A 16,904-nucleotide genomic window follows, 5' to 3' on the forward strand; every position below is an offset into this window, starting at 1 on the left:
GCTATACCCCTTAGCATTCTCTGTCATAACATTCATGTCTGCCAGCTCACTGCCAGCTCCTTCAATTTATAATGGAGTATTTTCCCAGCAGCCCCCTGAGTAGCCCACTGTTACTGAGGAATGACAAGCATCCTGAAGGAGGGCTGCATTTTGCAATATATATATATATATATATATATATATATATATATATATATATATATAATTTTATTTTACAATACCATTCAGTTCTACATATCAGCCATGGGTTCCCCTATTCTCCCCCCTCCCACCCCCTCCCCTTACCCCCAGCCTACCCTCCATTCCCACCTCCTCCAGGACAAGTCCTCCCCAGAGGACTACGATCAACCTGGTAGACTCAGTCCAGGGAGGTCCAGTCCCTTCCTCCCAGACTGAGACAAGTGTCCCTGCATAAGTTCCAGGTTTCAAACAGCCAACTCATGCAATCAGCACAGGACTTGGTCCCACTGCCTAGTTGCCTCCCAAATTGATCAAGCCAATCAACTGTCTCACCTATTCAGAGGGCCTGATCCAGCTGGGGGCCCCTCAGCCTTTGGTTCATAATTCATGTGTTTCCATTCATTTGGCTATTTTTTTCAATAATTGAGTAAAACTGAAATTTATTATATGCCACAGTCGTCCTAGTGACCTCCATGCTATATAGATAGCCTCTATGGTTCTATGGGTTGTGGTCTGATTGTTCTTTATTTTATATCTAGAATCCACCTATGAGTGAGTACATACCATAACTGTCTTTCTGGGTTTGGGTTACCTCACTGAGGATGATTTTTTTCTAGTTCCATCCATTTGCCTGCAAATTTCATGCTTTTATTGTTTTTCTCTGCTGAGTAGTACTCCATTATGTATATGTACCACATTTTTTTCATCCATTCTTCCGTTGATGGGCATCTAGGTTGTTTCCAGGTTCTGGTTATTACAAATAGTGCTGCTATGAACATAGCTGGGCATGCATCTTTATGGTATGAATCAGCATTCCTTGGGTATATGCCCAAGAGTGGGATGGCTGGGTCTTGAGGTAGTTCGATTCTTAATTTTCTGAGAAACCGCCATACTGATTTCCACAGTGGTTGTACACGTTTACATTCCCACCAACAGTGGAGGAGTGTTCCCTTTGCTCCACATCCTCTCCAACATTGGTTGTCATTGGTGTTTTTGATCGTAGCCATTCTAACAGGTGTAAGGTGGTATCTCAGCGTCATTTTGATTTGCATTTTTCTGATGATTAAGGATGTTGAGCATTTCTTTAAATGTCTTTCAGCCATTTGTAGTTCTTGTTTTGTGAATTCTGTGTTTAGCTCTTTAGCCCATTTTTAAATTGGACTGTTCAGTACTTTGATGTCTACTTTCTTGTGTTCTTTATATATTGTGGAGATCAATCCTCTGTCAGATGTGGGGTTGGTGAAGATCTTTTCCCAATCTGTTGGCTGTCTTTTTGTCTTATTGACTGTGTCTTTTGCCCTGCAAAAGCTTCTCAGTTTCGAGAGGTCCCATTTATTAATGGTTGTGCTCAGGGTCTGTGCTGTCGGTGTTTTATTTAGGAAATGGTCTCCAGTGCCAATGCGTTCAAGAGTGCTTCCTATCTTCTTTTCTATTAAGTTTAGTGTAACTGGATTTATGTTTAGGTCTTTGATCCACTTGGACTTGAGATTTGTGCATGGTGACATATGGATCTATTTCTAATCTTTTACATATTGACATCCAGTTATGCCAGCACCATTTGTTGAAGATACTTTCTTTGTTCCATTGTATAGTTTTGGCTCCTTTGTCAAAAACCAGGTGTTCATATGTGCATGAATTAATGTCAGGGTCTTCAATTGGATTCCATTGGTCCGTATGTCGGTTTTTATACCAGTACCAAGCTGTTTTTATTACTATAGCTCTATAGTAGAGTTTGAGGTCAGGGATGGTGATGCCTCCATGGGTTGCTTTATCGTATAGGATTCTTTTCGCTATCCTGGGTCTTTTGTTTTTCCATATAAAGTTGAGTATTTTTCTTTCCAAGTCTGTGAAGAATTGTGTTGGGATTTTGATGGGGATTGCATTGAATCTGTAGATTGCTTTTGGTAAGATTGCCTTTTTTACTATGTTAATCCTACCTATCCATGAGAATGGGAGATCCTTCCATTTTCTGATATCTTCTTCAATTTCTTTCTTTAGAGATTTAAAGTTCTTATCAAAAAGGTCTTTCACTTGTTTAGTTAGTGTTATCCCAAGGAATTTTATATTATTTGTGGCTATTGTAAAGGGTGATGTTTCTCTGACTTCTTTCTCAGCCCTTTTATCATTTGTGTATAGGAGGGCTACTGATTTTTTTGAGTTGATCTTGTATCCTGCCACTTTACTGAAGGAGTTTATCAGCTGTAGGAGTTCCCTGGTAGAGTTTTTGGGGTCACTTATGTATACTATCATATCATCTGCAAATAGTGAAAGTTTGACTTCTTCCTTGCCAATTTGTATCCCTTTGATCTCCTTTTGTTGTCTTATTGCTCTAGCTAGAACTTCTAGTACTATATTGAACAAATATGGGGAGAGTGGACAGCCTTGTCTTGTTCCTGAATTTAGTTTTATCGCTTTGAGTTTCTCTCCTTTTAATTTGATGTTTGCTGTTGGCTTGCTATGAATTGCTTTTATTATGTTTAGAAATGTTCCTTGTATTCCTAGTCTTTCTAAGATCTTTATCATGAAGGGGTGTTGGATTTTGTCAAAGGCTTTTTCAGCATCTAAGGAAATGATCATGTGGTTTTTTTCTTTCAGTTTGTTTATATGGTGTATTACATTGACTGATTTTCATATGTTGAACCATCCTTGCATCCCTGGGATGAATCCTACTTGGTCGTGATGGATGATTGTTTTGATGTATTCTTGGATTCGGTTTGCCAATATTTTGTTGAGTATTTTTGCATCAATGTTCATGAGGGAGATTGGTATGTAGTTCTCTTTCTTTGTTGCATCTTTGTGTGGTTTGGATATCAGGGTAATTGTAGCCTCATAAAAAGAGTTTGGTAGTGTTCCTTCTGTGTCTATTGTGTGCAACACTTTGAAGAGGATTGGTATTAGTTCTTCTTTGAAAGTCTGGTAGAATTCTGCACTGAAACCATCTGGTCCTGGGCTTTTTTTGGTTGGGAGACTTTTGATGACTGTTTCTATTTCTTCAGGGGTTATTGGTCTATTTAAATGGTTTATCTGGTCTTGATTTAATTTTGGTATGTGGTATTTATCTAGATAATTGTCCATTTCTTCCTGGTTTTCCATTTTTGTGGAGTACAGGATTTTGAAGTATGATCTGATAATTCTCTGGATTTCCTCGTTGTCTGTTGTTATGTCTCCCTTTTCATTTCTGATTTTGTGAATTTGGGTCCTCTCTCTTTGCCTTTTGGTTAATTTGGCTAGGGGTTTGTCTATCTTGTTGATTTTTTCAAAGAACCAACTCTTTGTTTCATTGATTTTTTGTATTGTTCTCTGGTTTTCTATTTCGATGATTTCAGCCCTCAATTTAATTATTTCCTGGCGTCTATTTCTCCTGGGTGAGTTTGTTTCTTTTTGTTCTAGAGCTTTCAGTTGTGCTGTTAATTCATTGGTATGGGATTGCTCCATCTTCTTTATGTGTGCATTTAGAGCTATGAATTTTCCTCTTAGCACTGCTTTCATAGTGTCCCATAAGTTTGGGTATGTTGTACTTTCATTTTCATTGAATTCTAGGAACTCTTTAATTTCTGTCTTTATTTCTTCCTTGACCCATTGATGTTTCAGGTGGGCATTATTCAGTTTCCATGAGTTTGTAGGTTTTCTATAATTTTTGTTGTGATTGAGGTCTAACTTTAAGGCATGGTGGTCTGATAAGATACAGGAGGTTATTCCAATTTTTTTGTATCTGTTGAGATTTGTTTTGTGTCCAAGCATGTGGTCAATTTTTGAGAAGGTTCCATGGGGTGCTGAGAAGAAGGTATATTCTTTTGTGTTAGGATGGAATATTCTGTAGATATCTATTAGGTCCATTTGAGTCAAAACATCTGTTAGGTCCTTTATTTCTTTGTTAAGTTTCAGTCTGGTAGATCTATCTTTTGGTGAGAGTGGTGTGTTAAAATCTCCCACTACTAATGTGTGGGGTTTGATGTGCGTTTTAAACTTTAGTAGTGTTTCTTTTATGAATGTGGGTGCTTTTGTATTTGGAGCACAAATGTTTAGAATCGAGACTTCATCTTGGTGGATTTTTCCCGTGATAAATATGTAATGTCCATCCTGGTCTCTTTTGATTGATTTTAGTTCGAAGTTTATTTTATTAGATATTAGGATAGCTACACCAGCTTGTTTCTTGGGTTCATTTGCTTGGAAAGCCTTTTCCCAGCCCTTTACTCGGAGGTAGTGTCTGTTTTTGGAGTTAAGGTGTGTTTCTTGTATGCAGCAGATGGATGGGTCCTGTTTTCTTATCCATTCTGTTAGCCTGTGTCTTTTTATAGGTGAGTTGAGACCATTGATATTGATGGATATTAATGACCAGTGATTGTTAATTCCTGTTATTTTTTGTGGTTGTGTTGTGTTGTCCTTCTGTGGTGTATGTTGGTGTCAGATTATCTATTGCTTGATTTTTCATGGATGTGTTTAGCTTTTTTGGGTTGAATTTTCCCTTCTAGTGCTTTCTGTAGGGCTGGGTTTGTGGACAGGTATTGATTAAATCTGGTTTTATCCTGGAATATTTTGTTTACTCCGCCTATGGTGATTGAGAGTTTTGCTGGGTATAATAGTCTGGGTTGGCATCTGTGGTCTCTTAGTGTCTGCATGAGGTTTGTCCATGATCTTCTAGCTTTCATAGTCTCTATTGAGTAGGCTGGTGTTATTCTATTGGGTTTGCCTTTATATGTTACTTGGTCTTTTTCCTTTGTGGCTCTTAATATTTTTTCTTTGTTCTGTGTGATTAGTGTTTTGATTATTATGTGGCGAGGAGACTTTTTTTTGGATCCAGCCTATTCGGTGTTCTGTAAGCTTCTTGTATCTTCATAGGTATTTCTTTCTTTAGGTTAGGAAAGTTTTCTTCTATGATTTTGGTGAATATATTTTCTGTGCCTTTGAGTTGGTATTCTTCTCCTTCTTCTATCCCTATTATTCTTAGGTTTGGTCTTTTCATGGTGTCCCAAATTTCCTGGACGTTTTGTGTTAGGACTTTTTTGTCTTTAGTGTTTTCTTTGACTGACGAATCTATTTTCTCTATTGTGTCTTCAGTGTCAGAGATTCTCTGTTCCATCTCTTGCAATTGGTTGGTTATGCTTGTTTCTGTTAGTTCCTGTTCGTTTAGTCAGGATTTCTATTTCCAGCATTCCCTCAGCATGTGTTTTCTTTATTGTCTCAAATTAATTTTTCAGATCTTGGAATGTTTCTTTCATCTATTTAATTGCTTTTTCTTGGCTTGATTTGATTTCTTCCCATTTTTTGTTCGTTTTTTTCTTCCATTTCTTTAAGGGAGTTTTTTATTTCCTCTTTAATGGAATTTTTCATTTCCTCTTTAAGGGAAGTTTTTATTTCCTCTTTAAGGGAGTTTTTTATTTCCTCTTTAAGGAAAGTTTTTATTTCCTCTTTGAGAGAATGTTTTATTTCTTCTTTAAGGGCCTCTATCATCTTCTTAAAGTCATTTTTAGGGTTGATTTCTTCTGTTTCTTCTGTCATGGTATGTTTAGGTCTTGCAGGTGTAGAATCACTAGGTTCTGATGTTGCCATATAGGTCTTTATGTTGTTGCCTGTATTTTTGCACTGGCGTCTACTCATCTCTTCCTCTGTGCAGTACAGGTGGTGTCTGTGTCTGAGAGTGCCTCTCTTGTTCTAATTTTTTTTCTTGGTTTAGTAGGGGTTCTTGGTTAAATTGATGCTATTGGGCTATTTATTCAGGGGCAGCTGATTTCAATCGGTGAATTATATACTTATGATTCTGGTGATCTGGTTTGGTGGCTGGGTAGCACCTTCTTCTGTGTTCCCAGGTCACGTTTTGTTCATTCGTCAACTCCTCAGCTGATCTTGTTTCTTCAGACTTTGAACTGTAGGCATCTGAATCCTCTCGCAGATGGGTTTCAGCTGAGCAGGGTAGTCTCACCAACACCTCCAAGTTGTTGGGTTTCACAGGATCAGCAGCTGGGCCCTGGGTTGTCCTCAGACAGAGTGTTCAGATTCGTTCTGGTTCTGACCCACGGAGATAGCTTCTTACCCAGGTGTTGGGGTTAGGGGTGTCCCTGTTCCAAGCTGCGTCTGCTTGTCTCTGTCCCTAGGCCTGTCTACCTCTGCAGTCCGCCACCGGGCCTGTATGTCTCTGCCGGCAATCTTTTTTTTTTTTTTAACATAAAAAAAAAAGTGTGTTTAATTAACTGGCAACAAAGAAATTGGTCAAAGGAGGCAGACTAATTTGGGCTTGTAGGAATGAGAAACCAGGGGCTCCATAATCGTCCAACATCCACTTGATATTGTATCTATGGATAGAAATAAACATGATTGGGACTTCAGGGATCTTCTGGATTCTTTGTTGACCATAGTCAACTGAGGCCACAATGCAACACTAGTATTGAATTACTCTCTGTACCAAGCAGTTATCAGCTTGGGTCCATTTGTGTGCACATCGCAATCAAATCATGGATCCTTGACAATCCTAGGGTTTTTGATACTTCTGCCCCAATTTGTCAGTTTTAGCCATTACAAAAGCAGTTATACTTGGGGTTCACTTGGCATACAGATAGTCCATCACTGATTGCACTGAGTTCATTTTGGCTTTAATGGAAAAGTTGATGGAGTTTATTATCAATGAGAATGCAGTAAAGTGAATCCAGTTATGTATTACACTAAAAGAATATGCTGAAAGAATGTTGGGAGACCTCTTTCCTTAAGCTGACTGGGATCTTTCTTTTCTTTCTTTTAGGCTTTAATCTAACTTTTAAATGTCTCATCTCTGAAGATAAACATTCACTTCATGGTCATGTATTTCTTCATTTTCTTTTGCCTCCATATGTTCATGAAACACTCCTTCTTCTTCTTCTTCTTCTTCTTCTTCTTCTTCTTCTTCTTCTTCTTCTTCTTCTTCTTCCTCTTCTTCTTCCTCTTTCCTACTTCTTCTTATAGTACAATCTGTACTGTTCCTCTCAGGAAGTCCTTCAGCTTTCAGTCTGTTGCCCTGGAGCAGAAAATTGCTCAGTAAAAGCATTTCATTCTCTTCTTCATGCTGTTCTGGTTGTTTTCTCCCTTCTCTCTCTCTCTCTCTCTCTCTCTCTCTCTCTCTCTCTCTCTCTCTCTCTCTCTTTTACTGACATTTCCTTAGGTCACTGATTATTAAATTGCCATCATGTATGTCTTTGGTCCAAAGTGGATGCTTCTTAGATAATACCGTGTTAAATACACACTGGGATCTATGGTTTCATATTGTGGTTTGAAATACCCTAAACAGAAGCTGCAGAGGTGGCAAACTGCAGAGGACCTCAGTTTGGTTCTGCACACCCATATCCAGTGACTCACAGCCACCTGTAACTCCAGCTCAGTCACCACACTCACAGGCACACACTCACACATGGATGCATAGATAGACACAGAATTTAAAAATGAATTATCTTATAAAAATGCTCCACATAGAATGATGTCTATCTCTCTTAATAATTTAAGTGCCCAATAAAGATAAATTATCCATCTGTATGTGCTCAAACTTATAATCTCATGGCAAGTTTGTAGGTCCTTTTCAACTGGAAATGTCCACTGGTTGCAGAATGCTCCTCCATCCCCCTTCTACTCAGGCCCTGACAGTCACTGCTGTCCTTTCCTCTCTGTGAGCCTGAATACTTATGACACCTTGCAGCAGCAGATCCATGCATTTTAACCTTCTGTTATTGACTTCTTTCAGTTGACATAATGTCTTCAATGTTTATTGACTTTGTGATATGTAACAGAAATCAATCCTTTGGGAGTCAGAAAAATATCCCATTGTTGGAATATCTGCAGAGCAGTGGTATATTCTGTCTGCTGACCTGGGGGTCTTCCCAGATAGTTTGGAGAGAAACAACACCCCATTTATTCAGCCCTTAATTGTTGCATGGAGTTTTGTCTTTATCCTGTGAAAGAATGAAAGCTTTGTGAGGACCGTGCTGGTGTGCCTGGTTTTTCTTTTTGCTTTGTCACAGGGCAGATTATTCGTAGTAAGTAACTAGCAGTGTGGACAGGACTTCCTGGCTGAGTGGATTAATGCTATTTCAGTTCCTTCTTATTAACATTTTGGAAATTCAGATTTCTGAAACTTTCATCTCTTCTTTTGTTGTTCTTGTCTGTCTCTGTCTTTTGTTGTTATTACTGTTTTTTGTTTTGTTTTGCTTGAGAAAGGATCTTACCATATAGCCTTGGCTGGCCTTGAACTCACTGGCCCTTTCCTTCTTTAGCTTCCTGAGTGCTGGGATTGCAGGCATTACCATTACACTCAGATCACACCTGCTCTGATGTAATGCCTTCCCATCACTCGCCTGTCTTACCTGGCCTATTATTTTACAAACCCTCTAATAACAGTTCCTTTAGTGGATACCAAACTCTGGGATTTATGTTCAGAGTCTTTAAAGATCTTCTCCCAGTCTGAATATTAGGCTGCTATTCTGAAAACTGACAGTTCTTTAAGATTCAATTGCCCTCCACCTACAGACACACTCTATAGTATAGTCAAGCTCTTTGGTCCTTTATAGCATCCTTTGTTTCTATGGAGATAGATGGTTTCAGCTATTACTGTGTAGGGCTAATAAGGATTATAGAATTAGAAGAGGTGGGAATTTACTTGGACACTTGTTGTGCAATTAGCATCTAATGAATCCTTCCTCAAAATAGAACAGCTGTGACCCCATTAGTCCAGAGTCATAGCTGTTCAGACTCCAGGTAATAAGATGCAGAATGATAACTCACAGCAGGGACTCTGAGAAGGACTTCTGATGGGGGAAATGTTTACTGAATAAACAGTCTGGTCACCAGAGAGAAAAGGACTCATTTGTGTTTCCCATTTTAATGTGTGAAAGTGAATTTTTCCTCTTCAAAGGGACTGCATTAAGGAGCTGGAAGGCAGATTGCCCGATTCATTGTGGAGGTGATTAGGACCTAAGAGTATAAAACTATACACAGCATGCAGAGGAGCCAAGGCCGTGTGTGCTGTTCCTCTTCACATCCATAACTCTATTATAGACTTAATTCTTACCGTGGCAGAACAGAACATTTAAAGCTCTATTTACAAAGTAAAAAATGACACTCAGAGAGGACAGAGTTAACAAGGTTACCAATCTCACAGTTAGCATAACAAGCAAGTCTTGGGAGTTGAGATTCCTGGCTCTTCTTGAGTGTTAGTGCAGCCTGCCTTGTATACACTGTGTGTCTCTAGCTGGAGATGTAATTCCATGACAGAAGGCATGTCTAGCATGCTTAGAGTCTTGGTTTTGAACCCCAGCACTGCAAATAAACAAATAAAATAAATTGCCTTCTCTTGTATAGCTCACACATGTAGGTAGAAAGGCTTCAGTTATACGTAATGGTAGAATGTGGTAAATACTTGATAGATACTGAAATGATTTATATGTGCCCTACAGATGAAAGGAGGAATTAAAATGAACCCATGACCAGCAAACAATATAAATCCCACCACCTCTTTCTTTCACTTGAAAAATCCTCTCATTAGCTATTGTTTCCCTGTAATTTCTCTAAATAGAGTTCCATCCATGTTGAAGCCACTTTGTTTAAAAGGCACTGGTGTTATGGTGCATCACATTTCTTTGGTAGAACTTGCATGTTCTTAATGGAATGTGATGTGAAAACATCATATCCTGTCCCACACTCTATGGGCACTCTTTATGAAGTAGTAGAGGGTTGTTACCCTCTGTGCATGAGCAAAGTCTGATGGCATCTGCTATCATGTGTGTCACTTCCATTTTGTTGTAACCATCAAAACATTTGCTGTAATAGCATGAGAGACAGAGAGGAGGGTGGGCTACATGGAAGAGAGAATAATAAAAATGGAACAGGATTTCATGGACTAATGACACCCACCCAAGTCTTATGTTGCTCATTCTGAGAAAAAGTCTCAATAGTGTCTCTCAATAGTGTCTTACATTGTCCCAGTGAAATTTGGTATTAATTGATCTGGCCAGTAGCTCAGTCAATTACTGTTACCAAGGCTTTCTTTTCAGCATTCTTTCTGGCTCACTCAATTTTTCCCACTGTAGCATCATGAATGTATTTGTGAAAACTCTTTATAGAGAACCTAAGTTGAAAATAGACATCCTTCTATACTTAATACACACACATACACACACACACACATACACACACACACACACACACACACACACACACACACGTGTATAAAATTTAAGTTTCTCTAGAAAACAGAACTGATATGCTCTATCAATCAATCTATCTATCATCTACCATCAATCTATCTATCTTTCTATGTGTTTATTGAATAATTGTAAGGAATTAGCTCATGCTATTCTAGAAGCGGAGCAGTCCTTGAATCTACAGCTGTCAAGCTAGAGGTGCATGAGAACTGATGGCATAAATCTTGGCTGTATTTAAGGTATGGGAAACAGGAGAGCAAATGATTTAGGTTTCCTGCAAAGCCTTAGTTAAAAGGCAGGAAGAGAACAAAGTCTAAGCCCTAAAACAGCCAAGTGGAGTCTTGCTTTCTCAGCCTGTTTGGGTTATTTAGACTTTCAGGTGATTGCAAGGAAATCTACTTTTCTCAGTCTAGTAAGCCCAGTGGTAACCTCATCCAAACTACCCTCACAAAAATGATTTCTAGGTTAATTTTTATTACCAACTTGACAAAACTTAGAGTCATCATGGAAGAAGGAATGTCTATTAAAACATTACCTAGATAAAGTTAGCCTGTGGGTGTGTCTGTGGGGGCACAGAACTGTTATAAAATATTATTTTAAGATGTGTTACATTTGGTTGTGCTGAGGAACATTTGTTTAATAATGCAAAGATGTGTTGCACATTTTTATGTTGCATTTGTTTTGTTTAACTCTGTGAAGCTGTGTTACTTTGCCTGTCAAAAAACACCTGATGGTCTAATAAAGATCTGAATGGCCAATAGCCAGACAGGAGAAAGGATAGGCAGGGCTGGAAGGCAGAAAGAATAAAAAGAAGGAGAAATCTGGGAGGAAAATAAGAAAAAGCAACAGAATAATGAGAGAAGGACACTAGAGGCCAGCTACACAGCCACACAGTCAGCCTTGGAGTAAGAGTGAAAGTAAGATATAAAGAAGTAAGAAAAGGAAAAAAATCCCAGAGGCAAAAGGTAAATGGGATAATTTAATGTTAAGAAAAACTGGCAAGAAACAAGCCAAGCTAAGGCCATGCATTTATAATTAAAAATAAGCATCCATGTGTGATTTATTTGGGAACTGAGTTGTGGCCCCCTCAAAAGAGTAAAATCAACAGCACAGAACTAATTGATAGCTGACTGAAAGAGGGCACATCCCACCGAGGGTGAAAAAATTATTAGTCAAGCAAGGTATGGATTATATAAGAAAGCTAGCTCTGCATAAGACAGTGAGTAAGCTAGTGAGCTAACTAGTAAGCAGCAGACCTCCACTGGTTCTGATTCAAGTTCCTGTTTAAGTTCTTGACTTGACTTCACTCAGTGATGGAATATGACCTGGAGATATAAGCCAAATATCACCCCCTTCTTCCAGTAGATTTTTTTCAGAGTACTTTACTCTAGCAACAAAAAAGAAACATACAAGAGGTGACTGGAATTATATTGAACTAAATGTTTGTGTTTGGTATGGTCCAGTCAAGTTAGTTCATAGAACTAAGCATCATAGTGAGGTAGAATGCTGTTAAAAATATATTATTAAATTAACAAAAATATATTATTTCTAAATACTTATATACATTACAAAATACATCAAAAATTAAGACAGACATTTTTAATCAATTGTGTAGAGATAAAAGGGGAACAAATAGATCCATTAAATTGTCCATATAATCTAAAATTTTATAGTTATTTATCAATTGTGAAGAAAGTCATCCCTGACAAATACGTTTTCAGATAATTGTTTAATTTAACATTCCCATTGAGGCTAAACGTATGCCCAAAATATCTTAATATTCTTTGGTTTGTTGTCATTTAGAATCTAAATGCCTTAGAATGTAAGAAAAATCTGTTAGGACTGAACACTGATACCTATCCACCATTACTGGTTCTCATTGTACATCTTGGTATTCAGGCACACAACATCTTCAAACACCTGCCAACACAGTCACAAATACAAGAATAAACATTGCAGCTTTGAAGACTCCTACAGTTGATGAAATACCTACTTTCTTCTCCATACTCAAAAACAATTGCAAATTTCAGTGGTAACCTTCCTATAGGTCCTGCTTGTCCAATTGTTACAATATTGTCAAGCAGTCCAGTCAAGACCAGTTTCTTGCCCAAATGTCTATTTTTGCCAAGAAGAAGATAAACTTCATATAGAGTGTCTTTGATGCCCATCTTTCTCCTTGAAGTAAATCGGTGCTGCCAGGAGCAGACGTGCCTCACTGTCCAGAAAGTCTAAGTTTTTAAAACATTTTAAATGCCATATTCTGTAGGTCTTTGAAGTATTTAAACATTATGTACCTAATTAAATTATATCTATGAATACCTTGAAAACTTAACATGACTATCATAAAAGACTAACTATTAATCGGTATTTCTTTATTATCCATTTATACATAAATACATTTATAGATATATATAATTTAAATGAGTTACATAAACATAATACCTTAAATGAGAGAAGAAATATGCTTAGAGTATAACAAAATTTGTAATAACTAAAATCCATAGCAATGTAAAACATTTTAAATAAGTTGTTACTCTTTATCCTATCACATCGATAATATCCCCTTTTCTTCTTTAGACAGAGATTATATTTATAATCAATGCCCTATCCACCATTACTGGTTCTCATTGTACATCTTGGTATTCAGGCACACAATATCTTCAAACACCTGCCAACACAGTCACAAATACAAGAATAAACATTGCAGCTTTGAAGACTCCTACAGTTGATGAAAATACCTACTTTCTTCTCCATACTCAAAAACAAATGACACGTGTTTAATCCCAGCACTTGAGAGGCAGAGACAGGTGGATCTCTGTGAGTTTGAAGACAACCTGGGCTACAGAGTAAGTTCCAGGAAAGGCACAAAGCCACACATAGAAACCCTGTCTCAAAAAAACAAATGAATTAAATAGAATTGACATGTCCTTTGCATTAAGGGATAAGTGGTATGTCTGACACACTTGTCATTCCCTCTCCAAAGATGCTGCTCAACAGAATCTATTGTTTGTAGCCAGAAGGTTTCTCCTTTCCCACCAAGCCTGTGGTCCCATGTATCTGCCTGGATTTCTGGCCTGATTCTAAACTGTATTGCCATAGGCCAATACAGCTTTATTTATCAACCAATCAGAACAACACAAATACACAGCTTATAGAAAGACATCCCACAGTACTTCCCCTTTTCTGTCTAATCAAAAAGGATGGTTTTAACTTTAACATAGGAAAGTTACCAATAATGGAACAGATACCAAGCAAGAATTATAGTTATAATATCTAATCTATTTGTATTTGACAAAATAAAAGAAGATATTCTATCTATCCTATATTTGTGAGTCTAAGGTTTTATATCTAATTTATCTTTTATCATAACCAAGGAAAATTATAACTATTTAGTCTTCAACTACATCAAAGACCTCAGAAGGATATATTACCTAAGTAAACAAGAAGTACATTGTAAGCAGCTTCCAAAAATCTAGAATGACAGAGACAGCTGGTTGCCTAGACAATCACCTAAAGTTCCTCTACAACATTGGGGCATCCATCTCTGAGGCTATTTCCCAAAAACTGGATTATGGATATTTGTCTTTGTTTAGAGATTGGTTACAAATTGTTATTGGTCATAGTCAATATATTTCTAAAGAAAAAAAGGGGGGATAGCATATAGATATGATAGGATGAAGGGGTAGATTATTGAATCTACTTTTAATGAGCAGCGACTTGTGTAAAATGTTTTAATTTGCTATAGACTTTATTACAAATTTGAAGGTAATTTTATTATGCTCTGTGTATTTCTGCTCTTTAAAGTATTATGTTTGTACAGCCCATTTGAAATTGTAATATATAACTAAGAAATAGAGATTAATTACTCATCTATGATCATCACACTTAGTTATGTTAGTTAAGTTTTCTAAGTATACATAGATATATTTCAGTTAGATAGGTGATCTTCAAACACTTCAATGATGTACAGAATATAGCATTTAAAATGTTTTTAAAAAATAGATTTTCTAAACAGTGAGACACATATGCTCCTGGTAGCACCCATTTACTTCAAAGAGAAAGATAGGCATCAAAGACACTCTATATGGAGTTTATCTTCTTTTTGGTACAAAATGGCCATTTGGGCAAGGAACTGCTCTTTCCTGGACTGTGGACAGGATGTTATATAAACTGGACATGCAGGACCCATAAGAAGGTGACCACTGAACTTTGCAAGATGAGATGGTCCTTCTGGTTCCAGCTTCACAGAGGAGATTGCCAGATATTCTCCAGGACACAGAGAGAAGCAATTGAGAGACAATAGACCTATAGGCTGAAGAAGGATGCCCCAACTTTGCAGAAAAACTTTGGGTGATGGTCTAGGCAGCCAGGTGCCTGGGTCATTCTAGATTTTTGGAAGTTACTTACAATGTACTTCCTGTTTACTTAGGTAATATTATATCCTTTTGAGGTCTTTGATGTAGTTGAGGACTATATAGTAATATATCGTTCTGAGGTCTTTGATATAGTTTACGACTAGATAGTTATAATTATAGTTTTCCTTGGTTATGACAAAAGATTAATTATATATGAAACCTTAGACTCACAAATATAGGATAGAAGCTAGAGTATTTTCTTTAATTTTGCAAAAAGACTAGATGTTATAACTGTAATTCCTGCTTGGTAACTAATCTATTATATATAATTTTACTGTGTTAAAATTAAAACCTTTTTTTTTGATTAGACAGAAAAGGGGAAGTACTGTGGGATGTCTTTCTGTTTGTTGTGAATATGTTTTGCTATGTTTGGTTAATAAAGAAGCTGCTCTGGCCAAGCGGTGGTGGCGCACGCCTTTAATCCCAGCACTCGGGAGGCAGAGGCAGGTGGATCTTTGTGAGTTCGAGGCCAGCCTGGTCTACAGAGCGAGATCCAGGAAAGGTGCAAAGCTACACAGAGAAACCCTGTCTCGAAAAATCAAAAAAAAAAAAAAGAAGAAGAAGAAGAAGAAGAAGAAGAAGAAGAAGAAGAAGAAGAAGAAGAAGAAGAAGAAGCAGCTGCTCTGGCCTATGGTAAGTCAGGATATAGCCAGGCAAGAAATCCAAGAGTGAAACAGGGAAGAAGAAAGGCAGAGGCAGAGGACACTCCAGCCCACTTTCCAGGGAGATGCATGTAATGGTACATGGTTAAAGCCACAGAACGTGTGACGACATATAGATTAACAGAAATGGGCTGAGTCTAAGTGCAAGAGCTAGTCAGTAATAAGCCTGAGCTAATGGCTGAGCAGTTATAATTAATATAAACCTCTGTGTGTTTACTTGGGGGGACATGAGAGGGAGAGATTACTTGGGGGGACACAGGAAAACCTCTGAATGCAGTTGTTCCTTCCCCTTGTGGCTCTATTTTCTCTGATCCACAGACAGGAGGCAGAGAGATAATAGAGAGAGAAAGGGAAGGAGGGAGGGGAAGAGAGAGGGAGAGAGAAAGACAGAGAGAGACTGGGTCTGATGTGGGCTTTTGAAACCTCAAAACCCACCCCCATGTGACATACCTTCAAGGACATACCTCCTAATCCTTCCTAAATATTCAGCTAAACCAGACATTAAAGTATATAGATAATTGGGACCATTCTCATTCAAATCACATTGCCTGCATCTATGTAATTATATTACTGTGAATTACAGCCCTTTTGAACCTTTGTTTTAACCTATGTTTGCAAATAAAAACCCATTAGAAGTAGGCTCAGTGTCACCAGGCATGTATGGAGAGTTCTGTCTCACAACATAATTATGTCATTGATTTGTAAAATTACCCTTTTTATTATTACTTGACGGATCTTACTTGATGGATTTTATTTGAGGGAAAAAATGAATTAAATAATTTCTGGGGCTCACACAATTAATAAGAAACATAAAAACCAATTTGCACCAATTTTAAGGTCACTGACTTTAAATGTATTAGAATTTTGATTCTGTAAGCTTAACGTGCACTCAAATTTCTGACTTACAGTAATAAATCTGTATTGCAATGCAGAGGTGTCATGAAAGTCATGTATGTGTGCAAGCACATGTGAGTGTGTCTGTGTATGTGTGCATGTATTTGCATTTATGATTATTATTTAGATTTTTTTACTTGAAAAATGTGCAATTACATAGGAAGGTGATGTCCATGAGGAGTTAGAATGGGCTGGCATTTGGGATATTCTCTTAATTTTGTAAGTTTAGGTGGAAATATTCACCCCAAATGTGAATAGCACAATCTTATGGGCTGGGCCAGGAATGGATGAAAACAGGGAGCAAGCTGAGCATAAACAGGCATGCATTCCTTGCTCTGTGCTCTTGACTAGATATGATAGAGTTCCTGCCTCTGTGACTTCCCCCACTGGGATGGATTATAACTTGGAATAGTGAATTAAAACATAACCCCTTTCAACTGTTTTTGTTAGAGTGCTTTTTTTTCACAGCAACAGAAAATGGCACCAAGGCAGAGTTCATATATAGTCACCTATTCACTTGAAAGAAAAATCAAGACTTAAGAATAATGTACCCAATATTAGCAAAGGTGTGGCTATATAAACTCTATTTTCATCTT

The 16,904-nt window shown here is 37.6% G+C and overlaps 1 pseudogene; it reads right to left on the bottom strand.

Annotated features, from left to right (window-relative positions):
• Positions 1-6,364: 6,364 nt before the first annotated feature.
• On the bottom strand, positions 6,365-8,444 carry LOC102904888 (rRNA-processing protein FCF1 homolog pseudogene; annotated as a pseudogene).
• Positions 8,445-16,904: the final 8,460 nt, after the last annotated feature.

Source organism: Peromyscus maniculatus, chromosome 20 (assembly GCF_049852395.1).
Source record: "Peromyscus maniculatus bairdii isolate BWxNUB_F1_BW_parent chromosome 20, HU_Pman_BW_mat_3.1, whole genome shotgun sequence".
Taxonomy (NCBI): Eukaryota; Metazoa; Chordata; class Mammalia; order Rodentia; family Cricetidae; genus Peromyscus; species Peromyscus maniculatus.